Source organism: Bombina bombina, chromosome 4 (genome assembly GCF_027579735.1).
Source record: "Bombina bombina isolate aBomBom1 chromosome 4, aBomBom1.pri, whole genome shotgun sequence".
NCBI lineage: Eukaryota > Metazoa > Chordata > Amphibia > Anura > Bombinatoridae > Bombina > Bombina bombina.
The window spans coordinates 678,282,967-678,296,883 of record NC_069502.1 but is presented as its reverse complement, the minus strand read 5'-3'; positions in this window follow the sequence as shown (position 1 = coordinate 678,296,883).

Sequence of the window (13,917 nt, the reverse complement as noted above, 5' to 3'; positions counted from 1 at the left end):
AAAGGGACACTGAACCCAATTTTGTTTCTTTAGTGATTCTGATAGAGCATGCAATTTTAAGCAAACTTCTAATTTACTCCTATTATCAAATTTTCTTCGTTCTCTTACTATCTTTATTTGAAAAAGAAGGCATCTAAACTAAGGAGCCAGCCAATTTTTGGTTCAGACAAAATATATAAAAGGAACAGAGGGGCGCTTCATGTGTAGTATCATCAAGATAAAGAGTAAAATTCAAATCAGAAGCCAAATGTGTACTCACATATCCCAGGAGCACACTTATGTGCTGGTAGTGACAGGCTGCAGATTTAGACAGGTGTAACAGCTCACCCCCAACCAAAGCAGTTTCTTGGTATTAATGAAATTTAGGGCAAGCACACCAAGGTAAAGAAAGATACTTTACCTCAAAAGTTCCTCAGTAGCCACCTCCCATTGCAAAGGATTTCTAAGCAGCATATTAGTATGTCTGTCCCGGGACAACTGAAAGGATGAGCTTTGTGCACTCTCATATTATTTCACCAATCAGGTAAAGGAAGCTTACTATGAAATCTCATGAGAGTTAAGTCAAATCTCATGAGATCACAGTAAGAGTTCATGACCACAGCACTGCTGATGCTGATTGGCTGCTGTTCATTTCTTCATTTTTTTACCTGCAGCTGGGAGCAGCTGAGTATAACTTTTTACACAGAACTTACTCTGGTGAGCTGAGGAAATTGTGAGGTAAAATATCTTCCTTTTTTACATAGAGATGCTCAGGTGATATTTTCCTGTCAGCTTTTTACAGTTATACTGCATCAGTTTCAAGTGATTTAGCATATGAGTATTATGTCCCTTTAATGTGTTTCCAACTACTTTTTTCACCAGCTGCAGAGTATAAAATTTATGAGATTTGCTTTTTACAGTTTATCTGTGTATACAAATTAGCTGATTTTGTGTTTTGAAGCCACAACCTAATAACATGGGTTGAGCTTGCAAGTATAATCAGATCTCATTACTTTATCACATTGTGTACATATACCTGCTTCTTTATCTTATATCTGTCTGTAAACCTATTACCAATACTTGGAGAGAACAATGGAAAATGAAAATTGTATTACCTTATCTCTTCTATACCCCACTAAGAGTATAATTTCTTCTGCTGGCTGTGTTTACACAGCTTATCTATAGCTTGGACCTAAGGCCAAAAACTTTCAGGATAGGTGGGGATACCACAGACTAAATCAACTATTTCAAATGCCAATATAACGGTAATGGAAATACTTGTAAACAATTTAATACACTCCAGCAGGTAAAGTGGATCATTGGGAACAAATTAAAATGGAGACATTTTTTGAGTAAACTGTCCCTTTAAGTAGTGCAAGCTTTACAATGTATAATTCAGATAAAGCAACAATGTAGGATTCCAGCATTTGCAGGCTTTGTAATAGCTGAGATATCTTTCATTGAAGGCTTTCATTTTAATAAATACCTATGTTTAAGCAAGGACAACATTAAAGGGACACTGAACCCAAATTGTTTCTTTCCTGATTCAAATAGATCATGCAATTTTAAGCAACTTTCTAATTTACTCCTATTATCATTTTTTCTTAATTCTATTGTTATCTTTATTTGAAAAAGAAGGCATCTAAGCTTTTATTTGGTTCAGACTATGGACAGCACTTTTTTATTGGTGAATTAATTTATCCACCAATCAGCAAGAACAACCCAGGTTGATCAACAAAACTGGGCCGGCATCTAAACTTACATTCTTGCATTTAGAATAAAGATACCAAGAGAATGAAGAAAATTTGATAATAGGAGTAAATTAGAAAACAGAATTTATGTTTACCTGATAAATTACTTTCTCCAACGGTGTGTCCGGTCCACGGCGTCATCCTTACTTGTGGGATATTCTCTTCCCCAACAGGAAATGGCAAAGAGCCCAGCAAAGCTGGTCACATGATCCCTCCTAGGCTCCGCCTTCCCCAGTCATTCGACCGACGTAAAGGAGGAATATTTGCATAGGAGAAATCATATGATACCGTGGTGACTGTAGTTAGAAAAAATAAATCATCAGACCTGATTAAAAAAACCAGGGCGGGCCGTGGACCGGACACACCGTTGGAGAAAGTAATTTATCAGGTAAACATAAATTCTGTTTTCTCCAACATAGGTGTGTCCGGTCCACGGCGTCATCCTTACTTGTGGGAACCAATACCAAAGCTTTAGGACACGGATGATGGGAGGGAGCAAATCAGGTCACCTAGATGGAAGGCACCACGGCTTGCAAAACTTTTCTCCCAAAAATAGCCTCAGAAGAAGCAAAAGTACCAAATTTGTAAAATTTGGTAAAAGTGTGCAGTGAAGACCAAGTCGCTGCCTTACATATCTGATCAACAGAAGCCTCGTTCTTGAAGGCCCAAGTGGAAGCCACAGCCCTAGTAGAGTGAGCTGTGATTCTTTCAGGAGGCTGCCGTCCGGCAGTCTCATAAGCCAATCGGATAATGCTTTTAAGCCAAAAGGAAAGAGAGGTAGAAGTCGCTTTTTGACCTCTCCTCTTACCAGAATAGACGACAAACAAAGAAGAAGTTTGTCTGAAATCTTTAGTAGCCTCTAAATAGAATTTTAGAGCACGGACTACATCCAAATTGTGTAACAAACGTTCCTTCTTGGACACTGGATTCGGACACAAAGAAGGTACAACTATCTCCTGGTTGATATTCTTGTTGGAAACAACTTTCGGAAGAAAACCAGGCTTAGTACGCAAAACCACCTTATCTGCATGAAACACCAGATAGGGCGGAGAACACTGCAGAGCAGATAACTCAGAAACTCTTCTAGCAGAAGAAATTGCAACCAAAAACAAAACTTTCCAAGATAATAGCTTAATATCTACAGAATGTAAAGGTTCAAACGGAACCCCTTGAAGAACTGAAAGAACTAGGTTTAGACTCCAGGGAGGAGTCAAAGGTTTGTAAACAGGCTTGATCCTAACCAGAGCCTGAACAAACGCTTGAACGTCTGGCACAGTTGCCAGCCTTTTGTGAAGTAGAACAGAGAACTTGCAGATAATCCTTTCTCCAAACCCTCTTGTAGAAAGGATAGAATTTTAGGAATCTTTACCTTGTTCCATGGGAATCCTTTAGATTCACACCAACAGATATATTTTTTCCATATCTTATGGTAAATCTTTCTAGTTACAGGCTTTCTAGCCTGAATCAGAGTATCTATAACAGAATCTGAAAACCCACGCTTTGATAAAATCAAGCGTTCAATCTCCAAGCAGTCAGTTGGAGTGATGCCAGATTCGGATGTTCGAACGGACCTTGAACAAGAAGGTCCCGTCTCAAAGGTAGCTTCCATGGTGGAGCCGATGACATATTCACCAGGTCTGCATACCAAGTTCTGCGTGGCCACGCAGGAGCTATCAAAATCACCGAAGCCCTCTCTTGATTGATCCTGGCTACCAGCCTGGGAATGAGAGGAAACGGTGGGAACACATAAGCTAGGTTGAAGGTCCAAGGTGCTACTAGTGCATCTACTAGAGTCGCCTTGGGATCCCTGGATCTGGACCCGTAACAAGGAACCTTGAAGTTCTGGCGAGAGGCCATCAGATCCATGTCTGGAATGCCCCATAATTGAGTTATTTGGGCAAAGATTTCCGGATGGAGTTCCCACTCCCCCGGATGGAATGTCTGACGACTCAGAAAATCCGCTTCCCAATTTTCCACTCCTGGGATGTGGATTGCAGACAAGTGGCAGGAGTGATCCTCCGCCCAATGAATTATCTTGGTCACTTCCTCCATCGCCAGGGAACTCCTTGTTCCCCCCTGATGGTTGATATATGCAACAGTCGTCATGTTGTCGGATAGAAACCTTATGAATTTGGCCCTTGCTAGAAGAGGCCAAGCCTTGAGAGCATTGAATATCGCTCTCAGTTCCAGAATGTTTATCGGGAGAAGAGATTCTTCCCGAGACCATAGACCCTGAGCTTTCAGGGGTCCCCAGACCGCGCCCCAGCCTACCAGACTGGCGTCGGTCGTGACAATGACCCACTCTGGTCTGCGGAAGCTCATCCCCTGTGACAGGTTGTCCAGGATCAGCCGCCAACGGAGTGAATCTCTGGTCTTTTGATCTACTTGAATCGTCGGAGACAAGTCTGTATAATCCCCATTCCACTGTCTGAGCATGCACAGTTGTAATGGTCTTAGATGAATCCGCGCAAAAGGAACTATGTCCATTGCCGCAACCATCAAACCTATTACTTCCATGCACTGTGCTATGGAAGGAAGAAGAACGGAATGAAGCACTTGACAAGAGCTTAGAAGTTTTGATTTTCTGGTTTCTGTCAGAAAAATCTTCATTTCCAAGGAATCTATTATTGTTCCCAAGAAGGGAACTCTTGTTGACGGAAATAGAGAACTTTTTTCTACGTTCACTTTCCACCCGTGAGATCTGAGAAAGGCTAGGACAATGTCCGTATGAGCCTTTGCTTGTGGTAGAGACGACGCTTGAATCAGTATGTCGTCCAGGTAGGGTACTACTGCAATGCCCCTTGGCCTTAGTACGGCTAGAAGGGACCCTAGTACCTTTGTGAAAATTCTTGGAGCAGTGGCTAGTCCGAATGGAAGTGCCACAAACTGGTAATGCTTGTCCAGAAAGGCGAATCTTAGGAACCGATGATGTTCCTTGTGGATAGGAATATGTAGATACGCATCCTTTAAATCCACCGTAGAACCCCATCCCTTGTTCCCCTAATGGAACAGGATGAATCACACTCAAAAAACTCTAAGCCATCTCCGTGGAGATGTTGCCTGTGCAACGGCAAAGAGAATGACTGGGGAAGGCGGAGCCTAGGAGGGATCATGTGACCAGCTTTGCTGGGCTCTTTGCCATTTCCTGTTGGGGAAGAGAATATCCCACAAGTAAGGATGACGCCGTGGACCGGACACACCTATGTTGGAGAAAGTTGCTTAAAATGTCATGCTCTATCTGAATCCCAAAAGAAAAAAAAAATGGGTTCAGTGTCCCTTTAAATATGTCAGGTTAAATGTTAAATAATCTCAGGGAATTTAGTTTTGTACCTCGTGTTTTAGTAAAATAGTGGTTGATCATAAACTTGGGCTTGTTTTTGGCAGATAAAAATGTCTAAAACTTGGCCATTATTATCTGTGTGTTTTTATCTAGTGACCCTGAATCCTAAAATGCTTCTGCTATTAATGTCCCTGAAGCTATGAATTGTTACCTCCAAGAAACAACACAAAATCAGTATCTGCATCATAATTCAAAAATCAGATGAGCACGATTAATGACAAAAAAATAAATTAAAGACAATTTCTGTGTTTCACAGCTTTATTATTGGTTAAAGGGCTTATATTGTGTTTGATCCCATTTAAAAGTATGTGCTGTTGCTGCTAATAGGTGACATGTATGCAGTTAATGGGGCATTCCAGTCAAAATTTAAATGCACATAGATGAATTACACCTTTGAATAGAAACATATTTGCAATATACATGTTGTGCTAGTAAAAGTTATCACTATTTTAGTGTTAACATTTTTCTCTGCATGTGCATGTGAAGCGTAGCTAAATATTCTCAATGCACCAGCACTTTAAATACTGCAGCTGATCAGAGCACCAGTGGGGCTTGTATTGTGTCATCAATTAACAAATTGAGTTATTACCAGATGATAAAAGCACCTGATGCTCTCTGCACATGTGCTGTGTTTAAAAATGCTGGTTCACGGTGCATATTTGAATACACTTTTGAAACAGCTAAAGCTTTTATTAGAAGCATTTTTGCTAATACATGTATATTATAAAACATAATTCTATTCAGAAATGAAATGCATCCACGTGTATTCCAATTTTGGCTGGAATGTCCCTTTAACCTGTTATTCTCTAAAACCATAGAGATATGTGTGTGTGTCTTTTAAGGGATCTCAACAGGTGCATTATCAGTGTAGTGGGCATGTGTGTTGTTGGGTTATCAATTTGGCTTAATGTATATTATTACTATTTGAACTTTAATTGTTTGAGCAGGTAATGTTTATATCTGTTTATTGACATTGTATCAAATATGGTGAGGGTTATGTCAGTGTGTTTTACCCATACAGAAAAAACAGTGTTACATTCAAACGCTTTTGGGTTACTGGGTAATAAATGGAAAAGTGTGGTCTGGGGGTTTATCAAGTGAAAATGACCTTGCAGAAGTGTTGTTAATTATTGTGAATTTGTATTGTTATTAGCCATACAGGATGGGCACATGTTATGTATTGGACCATTTTTTACCAAACCAATAATCTAAAAATTGCAGTTGATAAACAATGAAAATGGCCAATTGTGATTCTGTTTACTTGGAAAAGGGCTTATCTGCAGCCACTAACAAGACCATAAATATCAAATCATAGACTGTGATCAACCCCCATAATATCTAACCATTTATTAATAAAAAAGCATCAGAATTGTAGATGGAGGCCTGTGCTTCTCAACTTAAAGGGACAGTAAAGTCATAATTAGACATTTGGGATACAGAAAGAACATACAATTTTAAACAACTTTCCAATTTACTTCTATTATCTAATTTGCTTCCTTCTCTTGTTATCCTTTGCTAAAAAGGTTTATCTAGGTAAGCTCAGGAGCAGCAAAGAATCTAGGTTCTAGCTGCTGATTGGTGGTTGCATATATATACCGATTAACGATTGTCATTGGCTAACCCATGTGTTCATTTAGAAATTAGTGCACTGCTGCTCCTTCAACAAATGATACCAAGAGAATGAAGCAAATTTGGTAATAGAAGTAAACTGGAAAGTTGTTTGAAATTTTATGTTCTACCTAAATCATGAAATAAAATGTTTGGGTTTCATGTCCCTTTAAGTGCTCAGTGACCACTACAAAGACAATATTGGATTTCACTTTTTTCAGCACAGGTTAATCATTGCTACTGAGCCACTATTTATTTTAACAGCTACCTCGAAAATATTATGAGAATCCTTCTTGATTGTGAGTCCAAAGGCCTGGAAATGAAAAGCCCAAACTAGATTTATTTTTATTTTTTTAATAAATGAAAAAGTTTACCTTAGACTTAACATAATATTTGTGATTGTTGTTTGTGATGTATATAACCAGTATTCTTCATATGTATTCGTCAAAATGTTACCATATATGCTGCTTAGTAAACACAAGTAATCAATAAACGTTACCAATTTCAACAAAGTATGCTTCTAAGTACTCATTCTTTAAATAAAACATAAAACAATAACTTTATGCTATTGTGTATCTGTTTGAATAAAAAGTTGTGTTTTAATGTCACATGTTTCAGAATTGTTCTTTAAGGGGCAGTAAAATCAAAATTAAACTTAAATGGATTGGAAAGAGCATTACGTTTTAAACATCTGTCTAATTTACTGCTATTATAGATTTTGCTTAGTTCTCTTGGTATCCATTGTTAATGAGTAATTCTAGGTGAACTCAATAAAATGCACATGTATTTAGCCATCAGTGTCTGAAAATCTTTATAGCAATGTTATACAGTTTGCATAAACTGTTAAAGACTCATGCACGCTCCTAAGCTCCTATCAACCTGCATAGGTTTACTCTTCAGCAAAGGATGCCAACAGAACAATGCAAAATTGCTAATAGAAGTAAATTGGAAAGCTGTTTAAAATTGCACTTTGTATGTGAATTGTGTTTATTTAGGCCTAGATTACAAGTGCTGATAATTGTGTTTTTTTCAGCTTTTTGTGCGTGACAGAAAGAGTGTTCATATATTAAGTTGAAAGTGAACACGAGAGTGCAATCCCGATTTACACTCATCTTGCGTAAAGGGTAGTGAGTTTAAAAAAAATTGCACCAAACACAACATAAATAAATTTGAAATTACAGTTACACTCATAAATACACTATCTGACAAAAATTATGAACATAAATATAAAAAAAAACTTCTAAGGGTTAAAAGGTATATGATATGACAAGGGTGTTTAACTGCGAAGTGCTAAATTGTATATATACATAAAACATACACACACATTGAAGTCCTTTGCAGAAATACCTGAAAACAAGAAAAATATTTGTATTCAATTTTAACCCCTTAGTGACCAGACCATTTTTCTATTTTCTTACCGTTAAGGACCAGGGCTATTCTTACATTTTTGCGGTGTTTGTGTTTATCTGTAATTTTCCTCTTACTCATTTACTGTACCCACACATATTATATACCGTTTTTTCTCACCATTAAATGGACTTTCTAAAGATACCTATATTTTCATCATATCTTATCCTTTGCTATAACAAATTATAAAATATGATGAAAAAATGGAAAAAAACACACTTTTTCTAACTTTGACCCCCAAAACCTGTTGCACATCTACAACCACCAAAAAACACTCATGCTAAATAGTTTCTAAATTTTGTCCTGAGTTTAGAAATACCCAATGTTTACATGTTCTTTGCTTGTTTTGCAAGTTATAGAGCAATAAGTACAAGTAGCACTTTGCTATTTCCAAACCATTTTTTCCCCAAAATTAGCCATAGTTACATTGTAACACTGATATCTGTCAGGATTCCCTGAATTACCCTTCACATGAATATTTTTTTTTTTAGTAGACAGCCCAAAGTATTGATCTAGGTCCATTTTGGTATATTTCATGCCACCATTTCACCGCCAAATGCGATCAAATAAAAAAAAATCATTAACTTTTTAAAAACTTTAGGTTTCTCGCTGAAATTATTTACAAACAGCTTGTGCAATTATGGTACAAATGGTTATAAATGCTTCTCTGGGATCCCCTTTGTTCAGAAATAGCAGACATATATGGCTTTGGTATTGCTTTTTGGTAATTAGGCCGCTAAATGTCGCTGCGTACCACACTTGTATTATGCCCAGCAGTGAAGGGGTTAATTAGGTAGCCTCCCACCTGACACATCCCAACCCTGATCCCTCCCTCACCCCTCTCAAACAGCTTTCTTCCCTCCCCCACCCACAATTGTCACCGCCATCTTAAGTACTGGCAGAAAGTCTATATATATATTCTTCAGTGTAGGATCCCCCTTAGTCCCCAACCTACCTTATCCCCCCCAAACAGCTCTCTAACCCTACCCCCTCTACCTATTTGCCACCATCTTGGGTACTGGCAGCTGTCTTACGACCGCTGCTTCTTAACTTATGTTTCTGGCGAGCCTGAAGGCTCGTGCGGAAACAGCAGCATATGCTGCTTAATAAATATACCCCTAAGCACTAATGGTGTTCCTACAGCCTTAGAGGAATATCATATTCTTCCCCTTTCTAGGATATATAATATCCCTTCAGATAATATTTTTAGCACATAGCCCAAAATGTGTGTTTGTCAATGCTACGATAGGAGTGTAATGTGCTAACTTTGCTACTTACAACACCCCACCAGACTTCTGACCTTGAATGAATGCTGGTTTAACATTCACTCACTAACTTTCACTCGCCACCATTAGATTTCCTCTCGCCAATGGCTGGTAAAGAGTGTAATAAAGTTTAATCCAATATGGCAAATAAAAACACATTCCCCCTAGTTAGTTCCTACTCACAAAATGAGACCTAAATCATATGAGGTAAGGTATGCGTGTATAAGCTGATATAGAGGTGTCACTCTTGGTCCACAAACACTGCACTAAGGATCTGCTCTCATCCGAGTCAGACACGACCTGTGGCTTGAAACCGGAGGCACCGCTGGAGCCAAAGAAAGGGCTCAAAGTTCAGCAAACAAATTCTCAACAAGTACACTGAGTAACCACGATCCAGCGTGGAACACTGAGCTATGGGAGTAATATATATATATATATATATATATATATATATATATATATACCCCCACACAAATACATTCCCGACCTCTTGATGACTGTGACCCAAATAATCGAAAGTGCTGGGAGTTGGCAATATATTCAAAAGGGTCCGATGCGATGTTGAGAATGCTGATGAAATATTCAAAAGTTCAGACATTACTCTTTAATGGCAGCATCACATAAGGACAGTTTACTTTACATCGCTATGGGTACGATGCTGGCAAAATATTCCTGGCAGCATTGGCACCAACATTGACATTGTAAAATAAGGATCCATTTTAAATATATTGTTCACAACCTAATAACCCCACCTATATACCCCTAAAACAACATAACCCACCACCACAAGCTAACCCTGCATTAACTAACCCTTAAACCACCAATAGACCAATTATCTTCCTAACCTATTAACCTCTATTCCACCAAAAGCCCACCGCAATTATCTTCCTAACCTATTAACCCCTATACCGCCAATAACCTGCCACATCAAGCTTCCTAACCTATTAAAACCTATAACACCAATATTCCACCACAAACACCCTCTACTCTAATTAACCCCTATACTACCAATACCCTCTAACCTATTAACTTCTACAATGCAACCCACCAATGCAAACTACTCTTACACTACGTAACTCCTAACCCCCATCTCTAATTACTAAAAATAATAAACACAAAATTTACAGAAAATAAAAAAACTAACATTACAGAAAATTAAAAAAACAACATTATAAAAAATAAACAATTTACAGTTCTGCCTGATCCTTTTTTGCCTGGATGTAAGGCAGCACAAAAGCCAGCCTTATAAATTCATTTAATCCACCGCAAGGAGACTGCACACAAGGAGCACACAGGAAATACAAAAGCCATATAGACCACTGGACAGCAATATTCAGGTAAGGAATAGGGCCAGGGGGTCTGATCTGAGGTCTAATGTAGTCATAAGACTCACAGAGGTAAGGGAATGATGAATATGAATACTGTACAACATGGGTAATAAGAAATATAAAAAAGGTAAATTATAAAATATATGTATTTCTAAACTAAATAAATTAAAACTTAATGTAAACGAGTGCTCAACGATTTAAATTATTTCTGTAATAAATTTGATTGAGCTAGAAAACAAAAAAAAGATGCAAAATGTGTGTAGTATCAGTCACAATGCACATTATAAATATAATAAAAAAACAAAGAAAAATAGAATTTGATAATAGATAAGCAACTAAAAGGCCCATCAAATCTACCCATATTACATGTTACTATTTTCTTAGCATAGAATTATGTGTGTCCCAGACATTTTTTATTTAATTTACAGTTCCTATGTTTACCACCTCAACTGAAAGCTTATTCCATGAATCCACCAGTCCACCCATTCTGTAAAAAAAAAATGCCGCCTCACATTTCTCTTGAATCTGCTACCCTCTAACTTAAGTTTGTGACCCCTTGTTTTGGTGTTTTAGCTTCCACTTAATTAAGTCTCTTCATATATTTGAAAGTTTTTATCATGTCACTTCCCTTCTCTCCTGTAAACTATACATATTTAGGTGATATAGGGGCCGATTTAACAAGCTGTCAATCGGCCCCAATGCAGCTGTTTCGCGCGAGCGGATCATGATGGACAGACACTTGGTAAATTGGCTCCATAGTCTTTCTTTCTACGTTTTATATTTCAAATGTATTGATATCCTTCTGGAGTACACAATTATCCATATGAGGCCTTACCAGTGATCTGTAAAGTGGCATAAGAACCTTTCTATTTCTGCTACTTCAACCTCTCCTAATGCAACCAAGTATTTGACTGGCCTTACTGGCTGCACTACTACATTGTCTACAAATTAGAAATCATTTAAAATAATTAGAGACTATAATTGGACTTTGGGTTTTTGGATCCTATTTGCATAATTTTTCTCTTGGTAATATTACATTAAAACCCCATAGCATGTAAGCCTATGAGCCCAGCTGTTTGTAGTTCACCTTCAAAAGAGCCGACTACAACAGTGCAACTCTCGGCAGGACCCTCTCTCCCCATTTGATCCCTGTAATCGTTTTTTTATATACCACCCATGTTCATAGCACTGCGGAACCTGTTGGTGCTCTACAAATACCTGATAATAAAATTACATTTTAGATCCCATTTATTTGCTACGGAGCCCCCGAGGTGTCACACAAGATTTTATTTTATAAATCGTGAGCACATTTTGCTAAATCGTGCTCACAATTTTGCTAAATCGTGAGCACATTTTGCTAAATCTTGCTCACGATTTAGCTAAATTGTGCGCTTGACTTATAATAAATTATAATCATGCTATTCCACCTTAAGCATGAATCCTCCCATTTACAGATCAGGCTCACCAGCTAATTATTATATTACTTTCAGTTTCAGCTCAGTCAGTGTTAGGATCAATACAGACAGACTGGTAAGTGTGGGCCTAAGCTTCAGTCAATGGCCCCTATTTATCAACCCGTCAACTTACTTGCATTCGCCGGCACCAATACGCTCGCCTAACATCGCTGCCGCGGACCTGAATACGTTCTCCAAAGTTACCAAAAAAGCTGTCAAAAAGCCGCGCACCAAGTACAGGGCGATGAGCAGTGGACTGTTGTTAACTAACAGTCATCGATCTCGCTGCTCTTCGGCTTTTTCAATGCTTTATTGGGATACTGTCACCAAACAACCACACTATACTAAAGTTATTAACCCCTAAACCGCCGCTCCCGGAGCCCACCGCCACCTACAGTACATTATACTTATTAACCCCTAATCTGCTGCCTCTACACCGCTGCCACCTACATTATACTTATTAACCCCTAATCTCCCCCCAACACCGCCACCACCTACATTATGTTATTAACCCCTAATCTCCCCCCCTACATTATCTTATTAACCCCTAATCTTCCGTCCCCAACGTCGCCGCCACTATATTAATTTATTAACCCCTAAACCTTAGTCTAACCCTAACACCCCCTAACTTAAATCTAATTTAAATAAATATAAATACAATTACTATCATTAACTACATTATTCCTATTTAAAAATAAATACTTACCTATAAAATAAACCATAAGATAGATACAATATAACTAATAGTTACATTGTAGCTAGCTTAGGGTTTATTTTTATTTTACAGGCAAGTTTGTATTTATTTTAACTAGGTAGAATAGTAATTAAATAGTTATTAACTATTTAATAACTACCTAGTTAAAATAAATACAAAAGTACCTGTAAAATAAAACCTAACCTAAGTTACAATAACACCTAACACTACACTACAATTAAATAAATTACATAAATTAAATACAATTAACTAAATTAAATACAATAACCTAAATTAAATTAAATTAGCTAAAGTACAAAAAAAAAACAACACTAAATTACAGAAAATAATAAACAAATTACAGAAATTTAAACTAATTACACCTAATCTAATAGCCCTATCAAAATAAAAAAGTCCCCCCAAAATAAAAAAACCCTAGCCTATACTAAACTACCAATAACCCTTAAAAGGGCCTTTTGCGGGGCATTGCCCCAAAGTAATCAGATCTTTTACCTGTAAAAAAAAAATACCAACAACCACCCAACAGTAAAACCCACCACCCACACAACCAACCCCCCAAAAAAATACTAACTAAAAAAACCTAGGCTCCCCATTGTCCTGAAAAGGCACTTCTATCAGCCAATCGGAATCTAAGGGACACAATCTTGGATGGCATCACTTAAAGGAACCTTCATTCGTCGGGTAGTCGTCGGCCGAAGAGGATGCTCCGCGTCGGATGTCTTGAAGATGGACCTGCTCCGTGCCGGATGGATGAAGATAGAAGATGCCGTCTGGATGAAGACTTCTGCCGTCTGGAGGACCACTTCTGCCAGGCTTGGATGAAGACTTTTGCCCGTCTGGAGGACCACTTCGCCCGGCTTGGATGAAGACGTCTCCCGATAAGTCGATCTTCAGGGGGTTAGTGTTAGGATTTTTTAAGGGTGTATTGGGTGGGTTTTATTTTAAGTGCAGGCTACTCCCATTAGCATGCCTCGGTAACTCCACGTGGACGCCCATAACTACATCACGCCTAACCTAAACTTTACCTGCTCCGCCTCGCTACCTCTTACCAACCACCTACGTCACAGCTA